Source organism: Myxocyprinus asiaticus, chromosome 44, assembly GCF_019703515.2.
Source record: "Myxocyprinus asiaticus isolate MX2 ecotype Aquarium Trade chromosome 44, UBuf_Myxa_2, whole genome shotgun sequence".
In the NCBI taxonomy this organism is placed as follows: domain Eukaryota; kingdom Metazoa; phylum Chordata; class Actinopteri; order Cypriniformes; family Catostomidae; genus Myxocyprinus; species Myxocyprinus asiaticus.
The window spans coordinates 24,800,141-24,817,579 of record NC_059387.1 but is presented as its reverse complement, the minus strand read 5'-3'; the positions used below and the strand labels follow the sequence as shown (position 1 = coordinate 24,817,579).

The 17,439-nt window shown below is 39.6% G+C and overlaps 1 pseudogene; it reads left to right on the top strand.

The window, feature by feature from the left end:
* The first annotated feature begins 7,504 nt into the window (after positions 1-7,504).
* LOC127434523 (PI-PLC X domain-containing protein 2-like) lies at positions 7,505-17,224 on the top strand (annotated as a pseudogene).
* The last annotated feature ends 215 nt before the right edge of the window (positions 17,225-17,439 follow it).

The following is a 17,439-nucleotide window of genomic DNA, read 5'->3' as shown; positions in this document are numbered from 1 at the left end:
AAAGTAATCGGATTAGATTACCCCAAAAAATGTCATCTACGAGATTACGTTACTGATTCCATTTTTTATAATGTATTTTGTAATCAGTACCTGATTACAATACACAAGTAATCCGCCAAGTACTGAATTTCATACACTAATACTCACTGCAGTTTGACCACTGAGTGAAACAAATTTGCTCATTGCATTCTACTATGAGACCTTCCAAGGATATATATAACACATGGCTGTATCTTCTTTTTTATGGTTATACTCTGAATTTAATTATTGTTATAACAAATTTTCAAATTATGAGATCGAAACAGTTCTTATTTGTCAGCAAATTAAAAAGCATTATTTAAGAATTAGTAGGATCAGCTATACAGTTTGCATTGTAAAGATTCTAAGCTTTAAAATGACACCTACCTTTCTGCAGGGAGTGCCTCTGGCCCAGTATACAGTTGTGCTCAAAAGTTTGCATACCCTGGCAGAAATTGTGAAATTTTGGCATTGATTTTGAAAATATGACTGATCATGCAAAAAACAAAACAAAACAAAAAAAAAAACTGTCTTTTATTTAAGGATAGTGATCATATGAAGCCATTTAGTATCACAAGTTGTTTGGCTCCTTTTTAAATCATAATGATAACAGAAATCACCCAAATGGCCCTGATCAAAAGTTTACATACCCTTGAATGTTTGGCCTTGTTACAGACACACAAGGTGACACACACAGGTTTAAATGGCAATTAAAGATTAATTTCCCACACCTGTGTTTTTTTTTTAAAATTGCAATTAGTGTCTGTGTATAAATAGTCAATGAGTTTGTTAGCTCTCACGTGGATGCACTGAGCAGGCTAGATACTGAGCCATGGGGAGCAGAGAAGAACTGTCAAAAGACCTGCGTAACAAGGTAATGGAACTTTATAAAGATGGAAAAGGATATAAAAAGATATCCAAAGCCTTGAAAATGCCAGTCAGTACTGTTCAATCACTTATTAAGAAGTGGAAAATTCGGGGATCTCTTGATACCAAGCCAAGGTCAGGTAGACCAAGAAAGATTTCAGCCACAACTGCCAGAAGAATTGTTCAGGATACAAATTAAAACCCACAGGTAACCTCAGGAGAAATACAGGCTGCTCTGGAAAAAGACGGTGTGGTTGTTTCAAGGACCATAATACGATGATACTTGAACAAAAATGAGCTACATGGTCATGTTGCCAGAAAGAAGCCTTTACTGCACCAATGCCACAAAAAAGCCCAGTTACAATACGCCCGACAACACCTTGACACACCTCACAGCTTCTGGCACACTGTAATTTGGAGTGATGAGACCAAAATAGAGCTTTATTGTCACAACCATAAGCGCTATGTTTGGAGAAGGGTCAACAAGGCCTATAGTGAAATTTCTTGCATCATTTACACACCCTCATGTAATTCCAGATGTGTATGACTTTCTTTCTTCTGCTGAACACAAATGAAGATTTTTAGAAGAATATTTCAGCTCTGTTGGTCCATACAATGCAAGTGAATGCCAATATTATGAAGCTCCAAAAGCAAATAAAGGCAGCATAAAAGTAATCTATACAACTCCAGTAGTAAAATCTATATCTTCAGAATCAGGGGTGTCACTAAGGCAAAACATTCAGTGCTAAAGGGTGTCAACCTTGGATATTTAGCACAGAGTGGATTACTTACACAAGTGAAACCGGACTTCCCTCGATATCAGGGCGCAGATGACAACATTTACGTGAACAATTTGAATTCTACTGAGAATTTTCTAGTTTTAAGTGCTGCATGGAGGAAGTCAAACCTCTTGAAAAATCTAGGCAGCCCCAACATTATAAACAGCACTGTTACGATTTTACTTTAGTAACAGTAACTGTGTGTCACAGCTCCGGTGAGTTTGTCAGTTTGTTCTGTGTGTTTTGTTATTTTCTCTCCCTCATGTCTCACAGGTGCTGCCGGCATGCATGATCAGTGTTTCCATGGGAACATTGATTGTTCCTAGGAGAACGCTGATCATGCCACTAATTTGCTTCCCAGCAGCACCTGGTTCTCCACTGATTCACTCCCTACTTAAGCCCTTCATGTGCGAGTATCTTTGCTAGAATGTTGTTTGATGTGAAGTAACTTACCTCAATTTCTCTGCCTAGTTGGTCCTGTCTCGTGTATCTGTTTGGTTGCCCATCTCTGTCCGCGTGTCGGGAATGTGTTTGCCTTCCAGTTTGCTGTACGCTTGTTCTCTGTGCTCACGAGTCTTCAATGGAGGACTCCTCATCTCTGCCTGCGTGTCAGGAGAGTGATTGCCTTCCAGTCTGCTGGGCGTTGTTCTCTGCACCTCACTACGCTTAAATGTAGGATTCCTACTAATCTGCTCCTGACTTCCACAATGCACATGATCACCTACGAACACATTATTCATGGATTTGCCCATTGCGTGGCCACGGTGCGCAAGCATCCTCAAACTCCTCCCCGCAACTGCAGCTGATTTCATCTTGCAAAGGTGTCCTGAGCCAATCAGAATTGACTTTTCAGAGTTACAAGGTTGACTGGTCTGTCCTTTTCAAAGTTGATTTACAATCCTTTGTGTGCAGAATCCTTACATTCTTCCCACTCAAAATAGTGAATGTTTAATTATGAACTTTTATATCTTGAAAACAGTGCAAGAGACATGACATTTGTTGTCATCAACATTCTCTACGTAAACAAGCAAGCATTTACATACTAAATGTGACATGCTTTCATGAATATTACACGTGTAAGTAACAAAACATGAAAATCCCTGGTTACAAATCATAGTGGTTAATTCATTGGTTTTACAACATGGATAATACATTACACATTATGAGAAACCTGACTGTCGGGGTATATTATCAGGTTAATGCCTTGAATAGTTACCATTCTTAGTAGAATGAGATTAATCATACAAGATAAAGTGTGTTCATCGAATTGTCAGTTATAAGTGATTACAAATCACTTCACATATTTTAAAAGGTACATCAGGATATAATCGTTAATTTCTCAGTAATAAAAATAATGACAGGTCAAAGTAATTTTCAGAATTATCTAGCAAGGCTAGGTATTGTGTACGTTGTAGGTTTAAATGCATTCTGTACATTTTAGAGGGTTAACTCAGCGAAGTACAATGTTCATAGATTCCTTTTAGCTGCTGTTTGCAGAATAATGAGGATTTTATGACTAATTGTCATACAGAATAAAGAGTCAAAATTGGCGTTGTTTTGTGAAATTGTAATTCAGGAGGATCTCACAAGGGAACCTTTCAAAGAAAACCTGCTTTTGCTCTGTGTGGAAGTTCAGAAGGTCATGCTGAGCTAAGAGAGAATGTCTTTGGAATGTGCAGATGGGGAGAGGAGGTGTCCCGGGGAGAAACACATCACTATGTTAGGTCTATGTTGATTTCGGGCCTTGGGACTGTCTTCACGAGTCTCCGTTTCCTGATATGGCCGCGGATTTATGCATTAAGGTGTTACTTGCCATTTGATCTTACAGAGGGTTTAAGTTTGTGGAAGGTGTCTTGCAATGGGGCTGCTTGTGAGAGGGGTGAGAAATCAGGCAGCTGTGTGTCAATTTGTGTAGCAATTATCATAGGTAAGGTGGGCTCTGTGACACTCAATTGACCGCTTTCATGAGCAGGAGTAGTTGCCAGTATACCTGACCCAACCTGCGAGTAAGGTATGACAGAAACTGCAAGCTTTGCTAGTTCTTGTTGCAAAAGTTCCTCCAAGGGTTTGCCTGTTAACTTTGCAACTTTCTGCAGCCCTTCAATGTAACTCTTAGTGGTGCTGCTGCTTACTGTGGCTGTATACACACTAGCTAGTGACTGAATGTTGTATATGACATTAGACAAGCTAGGACTCTCAAAGTCACAGGGCAGCAAGGGCTTCAGCATCTGCATTGCTGTGTCATGTCTGAACTCAACAATGAGCTGTTTGTGGAACTCAGATTAGGGGTCATCAATACGAACAAACTTTTCAATTGAGCCATACCCGGCCAGATATTTCATCACTTCTCCATCTCATTCAGTGTGAGTGAGACCACTGATTATCACAGCATTGTGGATTTGAACATTTTCACCACCTCCATTTTGATGTCACTTTAATCACTATCTCTAGTTAAAATAAAGGTACACAATAGGAGCCTGGCTGGCTCACCAATTTTTACCTGTAGCACTTATAAGTAAACACATGGGAGTGTGCGTGCAACCAGGGCTGTTAAATTACATGTTAAATTACATGGACCAGTATAGGTTCATCTACTGAGCCTGAGGATGTGCAAATAAAGAATCAGGAGAGGTGAGTTCGATATTTATGCCAGCTTATATTGAATATAAAATTTAGGAAGGCCTATTCAACTTTTTTTTTTATAGGAAAAGTAGAAAACAAAACAAATAAAAAAATATTCAATTGTACAGGTAATACAAATGATCAAACCATGGATGCACCCTGAAATATTAGATCAAATAATCAATTAACAAGTATTTGCATACCCATCAATCACATCAGCATGTCCAATCACACAATAACAATGGGGAAGGGGTACAGTGTATTTTTTATTGTATACAGTCTTATTTTGTGTATACTGTATATTATTTTGATTGTATACAGTCTTCTTATTTTGTGTATACTGTATATTATTAGGTGTATATTGTGTAACAAGATGTGTAAATTGTGTTGTGTAAATCAGATGTTTATTGTAATTGTCATACTGCTATGTTGCTTGGAACTGCACCCAAGACTTTCACCCACTATTGCAATTGTGTATATGGTTGAGTGACAATAAAGGGATTTTATTTTATTTTTAAATTGTGAGAACAGAATAAGACTTTTGTCTCTTCAACAATCAATATGAATCAGTTCTTGGATTTTTTTTTTCTTAATTTTGTGTTCAAATAAATTTTTCTCTTAAACTCTCAAAGTCTTAAAAAAAAAAAACAGGTTTACAAATTTTATTTTTTTCCAAACCCTGGTTAAACATTGAACTGGTGTTCCAATGATTCTCTTCATCCATACTAAAAAACCTGACCAAATCTGTGTTATGATGTTATTTTTCCAACTTTGGTCCAACCAGCTATTACACACTTTTTTAAAACGGCATTAACTCGCTTCAGCTTCTCTCAAAATGGCGGATTCAACTCTCTCAGTGAGAATAAGGCTTAAAAGGGGCAGTACCTTAATTATTGCATACTTAAACACAATTGGCAATTTACACCACACACACACGAAATGTGCACATAAACCTTTTTTTTTTTTTTTTACATCACTTTTCTTCAATATATATTCAGAATAAATGAATTCAATGAAAAAAATTAAATAAAATTAGATTGACCAAATAAAATAGGCCTCTCTTTTTTCAACCTTGTTATATCTCTGGAAGTAATATTAGTTAAATTCAGCATAAATAATTGTCAACCATTTATTCATCTGTGCTACACTGATCGTGCCACTAATTAGCATGCTAGCAGCACCTGGTCTCCACTGATTCACTCCCTATTTAAGACCTTCGTGTTCTCAGTATCTTTGCTAGATTCTTGTTTTATGTGAAGTAACTTACCTCACTCTCTCTGCCTAAATGGTCCTGTCTTGTGTATCCGTTTGGTTGCTTGTCTCTGCCTTTGTGTCGGGAGTGTGGTTGCCTTCCAGTTTGCTGTACACTTGTTCTCTGCGCTCACGAGTCTTCAGCAGAGGACTTCTCATCTCTGTCTGCATGTCAGGAGAGTGATTGCCTTCCAGTCTGCTGGCCATTGTTCTCTGCACCTCACTATGCTTCAGAGGATTCCAACGAATCCGCTTCTGACTTCCACAACGCACATGCTCACCTATGAACACACTACGGATTTTCCCATTGCACGACCACGGCGCGCACGCATCAAATTCCTCCCTGCAACTGCAGCCGGTGCCGGGATCCTCAGTCTTCACCAGCACAGTGGAAGTTAATATTTATTGTTAATAAATCCTTTGAACTGTTCCTCTGCTCTTGGGTCTCTTTGTGTTGCTCTCACTCTCTAGACGCTGTATTTTGATATAAAAATGGATAAATATGCAGCAGAACAGAACGCAAGTGTCTAAGCATTTTTAAAAGTTTAATTATTTTTTTACCTCGACACTGCATCTAAAAAGGTGCTCCTGCACGAGACTCAATGGTCAAAGATGTCAGTCTAGCACGTTTATATAGAAAAATAATAGGCTACAAAATAAGTGCATACGGATGCAAAAACGGGTTGGTGTGAATGTCCTCTTAGGTCTGACTGCATGTGACATCATGTTGTGGTCAGTTCCTGTTTGCTTTTAGCTAATGAACCTTGTCAACATTAACTTAAAGATTCTACTTAATTTATACATAATTAAAATATTAATTATTCGGTCATTAAACTATCAATCACTAATATATTAGCTAATAGTCCTAACGTTCTACTCTTAGGCCACATTCACACAGCAGCATAATACGGTTGTCAGTCCTGTATTTGAGTGCTTAATACGGTTTCGTTCACACACAGGTCGGTTATTTACGAAAGTGACAACAGCATTGTATAACCGAACTAACGCCTGCAAATTTTCAGGACTCACAACCGCATTTTTGGTGTTGTGTGAACTGAACCATACTGGACAACTAGTTGTCTGTCATGTCATATAATGTGAGAGCCACACTGCACTGTACATGCACGTGTCTCCTTAAATGAGCTGCATCAGCTGAAGATCCTGCCACTGTTTTCAATCAGAGCTGCTCACGGGCGTGAGTCGCACAACACAAATGCTGTGCTCTGCACTCAGTTAAAAACCATTCAAAGGCGCTGTCTGTTAATTATGATCTGATGGATGAACTCGCACCTCAATTGGACTTGTTTATTTAAAAACGCAGAGTCAGTTGTGTTAGGATGTAGCAGGGATTTCTCACTACAATGTAGGGGTAAACACTTTATCAAATATCTTGGATGGCTAAAACTGTGACAGGAGCTAGGCCCCCACCTTCTAGCGCAATTAATTCCAGTACTTAATAAGTATGTTTTTGTCTGTCTTGTATAATTGTGTTCTCTTACTTTTGAACAAACTGATGAAAAGGAGGCTCCAGGATTCAGTTTGGGCATGATAGCTTCCCCAGAGTGTGATGTCTAAGTGTGTGTGTACTTAGCTTACCCCCTGTTCTTTTCCCCAGCCTGCAAGACAGAAGGAATGCCCCTACTCCAAGATAATAACAGGTTAGATTTGAAATGTTACTTTGCTTAGAAACTTATTTATTTCTTAAGAAAACTTCAATAAACAAAATAAAAAGGAAATAAATAGTAATAATTAAAGTTTCAGCAATAAACCCAAAATATTTAGTTCACTTGTAAATATATATATAAAAAAAAAAATAAAATAAAAAAAATAACACACAAACAAATCAATAAGGTTTCACTTTGTTTTCAATCAGCAATGTTCAATGAATGTCACAAACCCATCAGACACATGTTCTGGCATTTCTGACACACACAAACCAATGAGTTTTAACTTTACCCCACTGAAGAATGGGGCTGGTAATGGAGCATCCTGGTATGGCAAGGTAATCTGCCTCATTAAACAGTGACCTGTTTAAGTTTAGGAAGTCTCTCTCTTCAAAAACACAAGAAAAACAGTTTGTAGATACAAAAGGCCTCTCCGAAGTAAGTCAACTCTCCAGCTTTATCCTCAAGCTCTCCGTCCAGCAACCAATCAGACCAAGGCAGCAATCAAAGGTAACCATTGTTAGCTGGTGTCCATTCACCTTTGCAATAAAGAGAGTGAGAGAGAAGGAAAGAGAAAGAGAGTGAGAACAAAACACCACAAAACACTGCCACAATACAGACAACACATACACAGTAATTAGTACAATTATCACTGCCCATGTATTATCCAAATAAAAATAATAATTACGCCCTGGGACGTAACACCCCCATCACCAAGTTTACAACCAATGGCTTGTAAATAATCATTTCATTCACTTAACTGAAACCCATCTCACTCATCAGCACCACAGGCTCGGGAGAGAGCATCTGCTACCACATTCTCGGAGCCTTTCTTGTGACGAATATCCAAGTTATACTCTTGGAGACACAGGGACCAACGCATCAAACGCTGATTCATGTTGCACATACGAGAGAGAAAAACGAGAGGGTTATGGTTAGTATATACAACAAGTGGAATAAAGCAACTTCCCATGTAAACTTCAAAGTGTTTTAGAGCCATCACTAGCACCAGAGCCTCCTTCTCGATGGTACTATAGTTCAGTTGACTTTTAGAGAACTTCTTCGAGAAGTTACAGACTGGGTGTTCAATTCCAGCTGTGTCCTCCTGCAGCAGGACAGCACCAGCTCCCACAGCACTTGCATCTACTTGCAATTTAAATGGGAGAGAAAAGTTAGGAGCTGATAAGATCGGAGCATTGCAAAGAAGATCCTTGGTGGCAACAAAAGCATTCTCACACTGAGGACTCCAAACAAATTTCTTCATAGTGCTAAGCATGTCAGTAAGGGGAGATACTATCATTGAAAAGTTTTTACAGAAGCCACGATAGTAACCGGCCATTCCCAAAAACCGTGCGTAACTGACACTTAGTACTAGGGGCAGGAAATTCCACAACAGCATCAACTTTAGCTGTAACAGGTTTCATGCAAACTTGACCCACTTTCTTACCAAGGTACGTTACCACAGCTTTAGCAAACTCACACTTGGCCAGATTAAAGGTTAGGCGAGCATCATTCAATCTGTCAAACAGCCTTTCTAAGTTATGGATGTGGTCTTCCCATTCACTAGAATAAACCACAATGTCATCCAAGTAAGCTTCACAGTTAGGTAAACCTGACAAAAACCTTCTGCATGAGTCTCTGGAATGTTGCTGGGGCATTTCGCATCCCAAACGCCATGCAATTGTACTGCAGGGGTTACAAAGCCAGAGATTTCACATGCACATGAAGTTAACAGGACTTGCCAATAACCTTTTAGTAAGTCTAATTTACTGACAAACTTGGAAGCGCCGACTCTATCCACGCAATCTTCCATACGCGGTAAGGGAAAAGATTCAGGCTTTGTAATGCTGTTTACCTTCCGATAGTCTGTACAAAAACGAAAGCAAGCATCCGATTTTGGGACCAGCAAGCAAGGAGAACTCCAGGGACATTGACTGGGTACAGCCAGCCCATTTTGAAGCAGATAATCTACCTCAGCCTTCATAATCTCCCGCTTTGTAGGGTTTACTCTATACAGGTGCTGTTTGATAGGAGCAGAGTTACCAACATCAATGTCATGAGACAACACTGTCGTTCTTCCAGGAACATCAGAAAACAGGGTGGGATTTTTTTGTAACAACTTTACAACATATTCACGCTGATTCTTAGGCAAATATGACAAATGTGTGTCAATATTACCAACTATAGTTGAATTGTTCAACCGCACACCAGGGGATTGAGGTTCAGTCAGCATCATCACAACCTCAGGTTGTAAGCAGGAACGACTGTAACACAAGGTTTACACAATGATACAGAAGGCAGAGTGTTATTGGATTCCTCACATGTTACATATGGCTTTAACATATTAACGTGGCAAACTCTCTTCTTACGTCTGCGATCAGGCGTATCCACAACATAATCTGTGTCACTTAGTTTACGTTCAATAACGTACGGCCCAGAAAACTTTGCCTGAAGAGCTGAGCCAAGAAAAGGAAGTAGCACTCGCCTGGCTGAAAACTGCGCTGTACTGCTCTTTTATCAAAGTGGGTTTTCACCCTGGACTGTGTCCTGAATAGATGAGTTCTCGCCACGTAACAAAAGCGATTAAGCTCAAAAGGTACAGTCACTCAGCTTCACTCAAAGAGAGGCAAAAACTTCAGAAAAACTCACAGCAGTTGCATATACTTGGAACCCAACGGCGCTTTTCATCATCCTCAGCAAAACACGCTTGCTCTGAATCATCGAGGCACTTTTCAGCATCTTCCGTGACACACATTAGTTAACTTTCCACTCTCACCGCATACTTCAACCATGTTTTTTTCTTCTCTCCCTTCTCGTCTCTCCCTCTTCCGGTCTCCTTCTCTTCCGTTCTTTTTTGCGCCACAGTTCCACAAAGTGCAATTTCAGAATAAAAATCCTTAAATATTAACATAGTCCTCCACAAAGATATGCCGATGTAATGGACGTCGCCATCTTTGATATTTACATTAACTTTAGTCACTATCACTTTGGCTACAGCTGAATACGGCTTGTCTTTGGTTGTTTGTTCATAGTGTTCAAGCCAGGGGTGTCATGCACCTATTTTCCTAGGTCGAGAAGGGTATAGCTGCAGACGTTGCTCCAAAAAGGGCCTGTCGCTCCATATCGCCATTGAAGATATAGAGAGCCCCTTACCTAACCCTTTCCCTAACCTTAACAGTGAGTGGAAGTGACACCCCCTTTTTGAGTTGGCACAACTCCCATTTGGAGTAACCCCACCCTCTTTTGGAGATTCTGCCCCATTTGGAGGTCTCCGGACTAGAGCTATACCTACTTGCCAAGGTCAGTTACCGCAAGTTTGGAATATATCATGTGACACTGTATCAACTTTTTAACATAAAAAGTACAACTGATTGTCAATAAATGTGTATCAGTAATGCTTGCATTTGGTTACATTTTATGAGGTGGAGTACGTGTCTGACATCTTCAGGTGATTTTACATCTCTTTACACGATCTTACCACCTCTTTTGTACAGGAATTTTGCATACACTACAGAAGAGGTGGTTCAAAAGGTGCCAGCACAAACACAACAATGCCCGCAACTGCTTCAGCTCAACAGAGTGAGTGTATTCTGTGTTTAGTGTAAATGATAGTACAACCCCAATTCCGAAAAAGTTGGGACAGTATGAAAAATGCTAATAAAAACAAAAAGGAGTGATTTGTAAATTATATTCACCCTTTGCTACATTAAAAGCACTACAACTAAACATTATATGATGTTTTACCTTCAGTATATATATATTTTATCTCACAAATTTGACTTAGTATCTCACAAATATAACTTATCAAGGCACTTTTATTTCATTATAGCGGCAATACTATAGGAGTGTTGCTGAATGAATCATGAATGGCTTCACTGACTCTGACCACATGCTTCTCAGCCTTTTGACTTTCTCTGCGTAAATTTTAACAAAAGAGTGAAGCTAATATTAAAAATTGTTTTTTTTTCTCTAATATTAACTTCTAAGAGTAATTCAATTTATATCACTCCATGATTATGAGAATCTTTCACTAATCATCTCTTTTAGATGCTCTTAACAAAAACACAAACTTCAGACTGTCATCGCTACTTTCATACAGTATAAGAGCTATTTGTATCCATTAACATGTGTGTAATGGCACCAGATATACAGTAGCAGAAGAAATTTGAATTAAATTATCTTAAAATGTATGCTCAAGTCAGCTGTTACACTGTTCTCTAAAATCTTATTGATTTAATAATATAACCTGAAAACGCAAATTGCACAACTACTTTGATTTTAAAAACTGTCTCTTTATGCTGGGCTCAGCATTTATAATTTATCCAAAGACAACATATTCAAATCTTTTGTGGACAGTAGGTCTTGATTTGCTTTGAAGATGCATTAGATATTATACTGTAGTAACCAACTAGATGATGCATCTGTGTTTAAGGGTCTCATGATTCCTTCAGCTTCTGGGTGGATAAGCAAGCTCCAGTCAATCCAGACCAGAAAGTATGTCAAGCACCTGGCTGCAGTGTTTCAATTCCTGGCCAAGAAGGTGATGAAGAAATGGTCCATGACCCAGAACCTCACCTTCAGGGAACAGCTGGAGGCGGGATTTGCTATTTTGACTTGCGTGTGTCCTTCAAACTAGGCGAACCGTGCCATGAGGTATACTATATGTGCTGTTTGGACACAAAGTACACGATGGCCTTAATGACATTAATCATTTTCTAAACGCACACAAGAAAGAGGTTGTTCTTGACTTTAATCACCACTATGCTTTGCCTATGAGTGAGGAACATCACTACCTAATCAAAATGCTGAAGGACGTGTTCGACCACAAGCTCTGCAAGATTGACGTGGTGGAGGATATCACTCTCAACTACCTCTGGAAGAACAGGTACCAGGTAAGCTTAGGATGTCATGCTGTATGACATCAGGCCTCATCTAAATGGACTCATGATGATACAATACAATGCAATACAAATGTTTTATATACATACTGTATTTTCTATATTTACTACATAAAGGTATTGGAAGAATAATTAAGCAAAAACTAAGAAGCATAAATACTAACACAAATCATACATTCAGTTAGACTTACTCATCAACACTAAGGTCATAGCTCGACTTCAAAAGCTAAACTAAAAAGATAGGTCAAAGTACATAAATTGTAAAATCTTTATATGTGATTTGACAAGAAGAAAATTCAGGATCCGATCATATATTTATCAGACTTTTCAAAGTAATTTGATCTGCTATTGTCTTTCACTGCCTACACAACCATATTATTCATTTATTTAAAGATAAAAGCACATCTCTGAGCAGCAGTTTATCTAATAAATATGACACACTCCAACCCTATGCTTTAACCGGAAGATACCTAGATGGTAATCAGAAATAAAAATAAACTATATAAATTCTTCTGTGAGAAATTGTGGTCACAGTTGGTTCCCTTTAGAGATCCTTTAGATGGAGGTAAAAATAGTGATACGAAAAGTGCACGGTTGACTGTTTGACACTATGAAACTGATTCAGGACTGCATCATAGCAATTAGGACAGTCATACTGAAACTGACCTAGACTGAAATCTTTAAAAACAGCTGTCAAAAATGGGGGGAAAATTAACTTTTCCTGTCACTGGTACAAAACAAACACTGGCCGTTTTACTCACTGCATCAATTACAAAAGTTCACACACATGCAAAGTTATTTCTGGCTGTAGTTGAAAGAGCTTTCCAGCATGAAAAAAGTCTATGCAACGACGTTTAGGAGATTACTCTGAATCAGTATAGGAAGTCGGGAGTGTACAACTCTGAATGCTCAGAGTTTAATAAAGTATCTGTATAACAACACATATTCAGTATAAATATTATTTTTGTGTGTTTGTTTTTATACCAAACTAGGAGTTTAGTCTCAGAGTGTTTTGTTACTTTCAAATTTGTCCCTACATTAGGTCTGATGGCTGCTCTATGGTGTGTTAAACTAGAGGTCAGCTATTCCTGCAGTCTACTGACCCTAATCAATGGGATTAATGTCTCACTTCTACTCTGATGGAGTTGGACAGGTGTACAAATGACCAAAACTGGACACCAGCAAGTTTTAGCTCCAATGTACTCTGCTTTTATGCATTCATCAAATTAGTCTTTGTGGATATAATTGATTAAGATGTCAACTCAACATGATGTTCTGCTTAGTAGTATAAATGGTTGGGAACACCCAGATATTACATTTAACTTGTGTATGATGAAGTAGATTTTTAGTGATGCTTAAGCAAATGTATTTTTGGTGGTTGTGATGGTTTACTGGACCACGTCAAAAGACACCACACCCAGTTCTTTATATTCCTCTTTATGCCTGTAGTTTTTTTTTTTTTTTTTACTTTATCATCAACCAAGTGAAAATCATAAGTCTGATCACTTAAAGAAATGGACCCTATTCACGTTTCCATGTTTGGAATGCTGGAGTAAAACAGCAGTTAAACTTCTAAACTTTAAACTTTAGCTTAAACTTCTAAATGGTAGACCATAGCAAATATTATTTTTTATTCCCATTTGCTCCAGTAGTAAAAGGAAAAACCACTTATGTTCCCACATCTCCAAGCCCCTACTAATACCATTAAAATTTAAGGCAGTAGCTCTTAAAATTTAAGTTTGGCTTTAGAATCGGGTCTCATTCTCTTCCATCCCTGGCTGGACTGCCTTCCTCTTCTGTCTGTTTTGGTTTATTTGTGTGTCTGTAGTCTGTCTTAGCAGATGGTTGGGTCTTTGTGTGTGTTTGCCATGTGCTCTTATAACTGGTCCTCCTCAACCCACTCTGAGTGGGATTTGAACCCCGGTCTCAGGCATGGGAGGCAGGCGCGCTAACGAGGAGGCTAATGCCTCTAGCATCAGTCACTAGAGCGCCTCTTGAGGCCAGGGGAGTGAGGTTTACACATTGCACAGCTATCTACTAGCTGGCTACTGTTAGACTCACCCCACTAAACCTCACTCCCATCCAGGTCACGACATCACTGTAACCGGTCATGTTCAACCCACTCCGAACGGGACTTGAACCAGCATCTCCGGCATGAGAGGCAGGCATGCTAACGAGCAGTCTAAAGCCTCTAGCATCAACTGTAACACTCTCCCTATTTCGCATCCTTGTTTGCCTTTACCATGTTTGTGTCATGATCCTGCCTCTTCGGTCTTGTTTTATTCTTGTGATGGCAGGATTGTAACAGTTTCCTCTGCAGATTTCTCAGGTTGTCCCATGTGCTGTATGTTTCTCTCTCTCCCTCTTGTTTCTCACAGGTGCTGCTCAGCAGCGCAGTCAACATTGCCATGGCAGCACTTATTCACGCTGCTCGTGATTAGTGGCAGCACCTGTATCTTAACTCCCTTTCCTTAATTTATTCTCTCCTTTGTCTCATCTTCCCTGCCAGATCGTTGTTTTGTTTCCAGTTCAGTCGTGTTGTTCCTGTCATTTCCAGTTATCCCCAGTCGGTTTGTTTTCAGTTTTATTGTCTTGTTGTTCTTGTTTTCTCCCTTGTGAGTTTTTCAGGAAGCAGTGCCTTTACGCAACATCTCAGCACACAGTGTTGCGGAGGCACTCTTCAAAATTGTCTCCTGGGTGGGGATTCTGAAATAAATCCTCACCGACCAAAGCACAATGTTTATGTCACGAACACTACGCGAACTTTGTGAATTGCTGGGGATTAAACCGATTCGCACCAGGGTTTATCACCCGTGAACTGACGGCTGGTGGAACGATTTAATCGCACCCTAAAAAACATGATTCGTAAGTTCGTACACAAGGACGTTAGAAATTGGGACAAATGGCTGGACCCCCTATTATTTGCAGTCAGGGAGGTCCCGCAAGCCTCCACGGGGTTTTCCCCCTTCGAGCTCCTGTATGGACGCCGGCTCCGCGGGGTGCTTGACGTCATACGGGAGGTGTGGGAGGAAGGACCTTCCCAGAGCAAAAATGAAATTCAGTATGTCAGTACGGGGCCGGTGTCCATAGTGGATTATTATCCAGAGTGAGGAAACGTGCAGGTAGAATCACACTGGACCCCACACACCCTGCCCAATCCCTCTTTGAACTGTTGCCCTCTGGCCAGTGCTACAGAGCACTAAGCGCCAGGACATCCAGGCACAAGAACAGTTTTTACCCTCAGCCCATTTTCAACATGAGCAATTAAACTGCCTCTGGACTCCCCCATAGTGCAATAATGTAAATACATATCTCATGTACATATATAAATTCACATATTTAATTCAATTGTTCATACACCTACCTTGCACATACATTACCACTTGCACATGTACATACGGCATTCTGTTATGTCCTGTTATTTGTGTTAATTTATACTCTTTCCTTGTTTAATATTCTGTGTCTCACTGTTATATTCCTTGCGTATGTGAGAACACTTGGCAATAAAGCTCATACATACAGTGTGTGTGTGTGTGTGCGTGTGTGTGTATATATATTTATTTATTTATTTTTTTTATACAGTACTGTGCAAAAGTCTTAGGCACTTAAGATGTTTCACAAAAGCATTTGCCTTAAGATGGTTATTTATATCTTCAGCTTTAGTGTGTCAATTGGAAATATAAATGTTAGACTCCCAAACATTACTTTTGCAAATAGAAAAGATTAGAATAGAAGAACAGGGAGCCCTGCAACAGATGTCATGGCCCCCACAAAGCCCCCCACTGAACACTGTGTCAGTCTGAGATTACATAATGAGACAGAAGCAGTTGAGACAGCCTAAATATATAGAAGAACTGTGGCGAATTCTCCAAGAAGCTTGGAAAATCCTATCTGCCAACAACCAAAAAAAACTGTGTCCAGGTGTACCTAAGAGAATTGGTGCTGTTTTAAAGGCAAAAGTGGTAACACCGAATATTGATTTAGATTTTTTATGTTTACTGGACTTTGTATGACATTAAGTGATAAATGAAAACTATTTGTCATTATTTTTGAAGACATCCTCACGATGCAACATTTTTCACAAGTGCCTAAAACTTTTGCACAGTACTGTGTGTGTATGTGTGTGTATGTATGTATATATATATATATATATATATATATATATATATATATATATATATATATATATATATATATATGATAGCAATACGATGGGGTCATCGCAACCAGCTCACTTTACAGGTCTTCCTGTATTTTCTGTGAGCCAGTTTGCTCAATCGCTCCTTCCAATCGCACGGACAGAGCATAGCTGGTTTGACCTTTGTGGCTTCTCTGGGTTTTCAAATGGGCTCCCTCCTTCATTGGTGTTAAATCAATTTAAGCCCACGACACTTCGAAAGGGCTCAGCAGCAAAGACCAGTGTCCTGGATCTACCCCCTCCACCACGCCAGTCGATATACTGATATGCCCTGCTCTACCCGTGGCTGTCAGCTTGACTCTGCCAACGCTCTCCTCTCTTCAGCCAAAGCCACCTTGATGCCACCTCTGCCACTTACTAATATCAATGATCAGTCTCTTCCGCACTATACCTTTGAAACCAAGTAACCCTAAAGCACCCCAAAGTGATTTTCCTGGAAAGCCCTTGCAACCAACCTCTACTGGTAGGTTCCAGGCCTTCCATCACCTCTACTGGCTCTCCAGGATGAGAGACTGATATTTCTTCAGCTTTCTTTCATGTGTCTCTTCAATCCTCTCTTCTCAGGGTACTGTCAGCTCAATGAGTATTACTTTCTTTGTGCCACAGACCAGAAGACAATATCTGGCAGTTTAATCCCTGTACTATACAGGCTGATGGAACAAAAACTCTTGGGAACTGATAGCCACCTCCTGAGGAAGTTGTTAATTTTCCTCTCCAGTGCTTCTACTGTAGACAGAGGAACCTCATCAGCAGAGGCCAATTGAGTCTGGGAAGAACCCCATGCTGGTAACCCCAAACTTTAAACCTTCCAGGCAGCCCACTTTTCTCCAGAGCTTTCATCCAGACATCAGCTTGGTTGAGCATCTCCTTCACACTCTCCCTGTCATTGAGCTCAGCCCTGTACCACTTCCCCAGGCTTTTCACTAACGGTGGGGATGGTATCTTCACCAATCTTAAATATCGATCCTGTGTATGCCACGTCCGCTCTTCCCTAGGGCACCAAGTAAGCCCGAACTGCCACTGATCATATCACTTCTGAAGAAATGGATTAAAACCCTGGAGTTGTATGAATTACTTTTATGATGCCTTTATGTGCTTTTTGGTGTGTCAAAATGTTCTTCTAAAAATCATATTTTGTGTTC